This window comes from Amia ocellicauda, chromosome 8 (assembly GCF_036373705.1).
Source record: "Amia ocellicauda isolate fAmiCal2 chromosome 8, fAmiCal2.hap1, whole genome shotgun sequence".
Taxonomy (NCBI): domain Eukaryota; kingdom Metazoa; phylum Chordata; class Actinopteri; order Amiiformes; family Amiidae; genus Amia; species Amia ocellicauda.
The window spans coordinates 11,260,763-11,264,093 of NC_089857.1; positions in this window are offsets into that span (position 1 = coordinate 11,260,763).

The following is a 3,331-nucleotide window of genomic DNA, read 5'->3' on the forward strand; positions in this document are numbered from 1 at the left end:
TTAGACCCAAGAGAATTAATTGATATGAAGGACAGCAAATGCTTTACTGCACCATAATGTCAGTTAACCTGAATCTGCATGTTGCTTTGCAGATTCAGAACACATCACAATGTTGCACTGGGAATCAGTGGCGAAAACGTGATTTGAATTATTTGTGTGAATGGAAATGCAGTTGAGAATAGCATGGTTATCTTAAATGGTCAGTCAGCACAGTTTCACTAGTTACCCTGCAGCTATTTAGTCGTCATGCTCTGAAGAAGATCGGTATGACCAAACACAATAGCTGCCTCTATAAATAAACTCACAAATTGAAAACTGTGTAGGAGTGTTCCTTTGTATTTTTTGGTGCTCTTCTCTGGCACACCTGAGTTTGATCAGGTGCACATATGTTCTACTCTACTGGAAATCAATCACTCATGAAATACATCAGCCAGGACATTATTCACAAGCAACTACTTCCTCCGCCAATGACAACTGAAAAACTATTTGAGCAGCAGAGGCAGGCAGCACTGGCTGAGGGTTTAGTGAAGTTGTATTGCAGTTTGTCTTGGAGAACGTGAACAGCATTAAAAAGGGCAAGGGCAAAAAGCCGTCTTCTGATCAGATCAAAATCAATCATTCCTTTTTAATTTAGTATAGCGTCCTACGCAAGGTGTCCAGAAAGCACATTCAGGATTGTGAAAATAAACACATACACAAATAAACAATCCTTCCATAAGATCCTGAAATTCTTCTTTAAGGCTGAAACTGAAGTGTGTCTCTAATTGTATAACAGACTTCACACCAGAAATAGTGTCTTTGTTGTGCGAGACCAAGACACCCCTTCTGGTGTGAAGTGTTAAGTTACATCGCCAAAGATTGGTATAATTGTCTTCCTTCACAACCCACAGCTACTCCAGACCACACCGAGCTTCAAGTTGGCTCCACACTAGCAGCTCGGGCTCAGGTTGTACTCTCTCGTCTGTCTGCAGCAACATTCGTGTGAATTAGAAACTGCAAAGTGTTCATAACGAGCCAACCACACACATCAATTGTAAACATTTGACCACCCATCGTGGAATTAACACAGCGACATCTGACATGATCAGTAGGATTTGAACGTTTCAATGGTTGTGAAAAAATTGAAAAAATTGAAAAGCCAGAGCCCTGCTAATATGGGAGGCTCTTCTACATTCAGTCGTGTGACTCTGCAAACTACAGTACTGTGCAAAAGGTTTAGTGTTAAAAAATGCTGTAAAGTAAGAATGCTTTCAAAAATAGACTGCTGATGCAGTAGAACTACCTTGTGTCTTGTTGCTGTGCTCAGTCTTGCCATGGTGTTTGACTTTTGACAGTAATCTGTCTTCAGCGACCTCACATTGTTAGCTGAGTTTGGCTGTTCCTCACCCAGTTTTATTCCTCCTGCACAGCTGTTTCTGTTTCAGTTAATGATTGTGTTTCATCCTACATATTGGATTGATGATCATTAGCACCTGTTTGGTATAATTGTTTAATCATACACCTGACTATATGCCTACAAAATCCCTGACTTTGTGCAAGTGAACCTAGAAGAATTGATGCTGTTTTGAAGGCAAAGGGTGGTCACACCAAATTTGGATTTGATGCCGATTTTTCTTCTGTTCACTCACTTTGCATTTAGTTAATTGATAAATATAATCTATTAACAAGTCTATTTTTGAAAGCATTCTTACTTTACAGCATTTTTTCACACCTGCCTAAAACTTTTGCACAGTACTGTACATGCATCAAGAGTGCAAACTGGTATGTTTAAACTGCTCCAGGCTCCAACTGCACCACTAAGATATTCTCCAGTTTGCTTTATTCTGATGTTCTGGTATTGTCAACTATTTCAAAAAGGATTGCATCAACCTGAAAGACCAGGTCAAACACAATGCTCACCCTTACACAGGCATCGTGTTTCCTAATGAACAGCGGGGTTCCTTTTACTCAGGATTTATCCTTTTCATTTTCTGTCCAGTAATCTGAGCTGACACTGTGTATGCAAACTATTATGAGTAAAGGATTACATAAATGATGAGTCCATATTAAATCACCTAATTGAAAAGAAGCAAATTATGTTTTTTTTTTTTTTTGCCTAATTGTGCTATGTTTGAGGTTTCATAAACCTCTTTGTTTATTGCTACTCTGTGGTCCCAGGACAAGATCCTTACAAATTCATCAATCACACTTCATTAGGACGGTGCTCCAGTTTACACTCATCACAAACCCATCCAATATTAAAATGTAGCAGGCTTTTGGGATGGTTGATTATACGCTGGGATTAAAAATTAAGATGCTTGAATAATTTAAAGGGTTCAAATCACAGTTGATACTCTACCCTGCATCTGAGGCACTCTCTTGATCAGAAGAACACACCAGTGCAACCAGCTCTGTGTTCCTCCTATAATCCAACACTCCAGCTCCTGTCCCTATACTTTCTCTAAATACTTCACATGCCATTTCCCAATTACTGCGCACCACATTGTCTAACAGGGTATATAATTTTCTCCACTGCATCATTTAATCAAATGCCAAAATAAATAAATAAGGAGGATAGAGATACATAGCTACAGGAAATGCATCTGAGCACAGGACAGGCCAAAAAACGATGAACTCCAATGCTGGGGGCCTCAATAACACGGATCCCAGAATGTGATGCACATGAGTCCAGCACTGATGATACCAACAGAAGCAAAGCGACATTAGGGCTTATTTTGTCTAACCTGAATACAAAACAATCCTTTCATGCGGCCAAATACATGGTCCGGCCTTCCTGAAGAATGCAGCCTCCCCCTGTGTTGTGGTCTGGGAGCCTGGGTGTAAGCTGAGCCTTAAACAGGCTTCAGGTAATGTTTTTGTGACCCTTGCTTCCCTGAACAAAAGCCACCATCGATGTTCAATGAAAATTACCTCCTCTGTATCACACAGGAATTTTGTTATTGATTTTGCAGGTGTTCTAATTTCAAAACCTTTTTTTCTTTTTGTTGTTATTTTGCACTTCAACTCACACTTCAATTCCAAGGTCCAATGAATGCTATTTTGTAAATCACATCAGTCAGTAATGAGCTATTGTGCAGGTTTAAGCAACTCCCACCCCTTTTCGCCCCTACCTCCCTTAGCTACAGAAAGGAAACTCATTTGTCAACTGCAGCTTCTCATAACAAACATTTGAAAACTAAGATAGCTTTTTACATTTCTTTCCTTTGACACACAGTAACTCATCACATGCGGTGTGTTGGGATTGCTGTCACAATGATGTAGAATATTTTTGTTATCTTTCAAAATATAAGCAATGATACGGAGCAATGATACTGTTGTGATTTTTAACTAA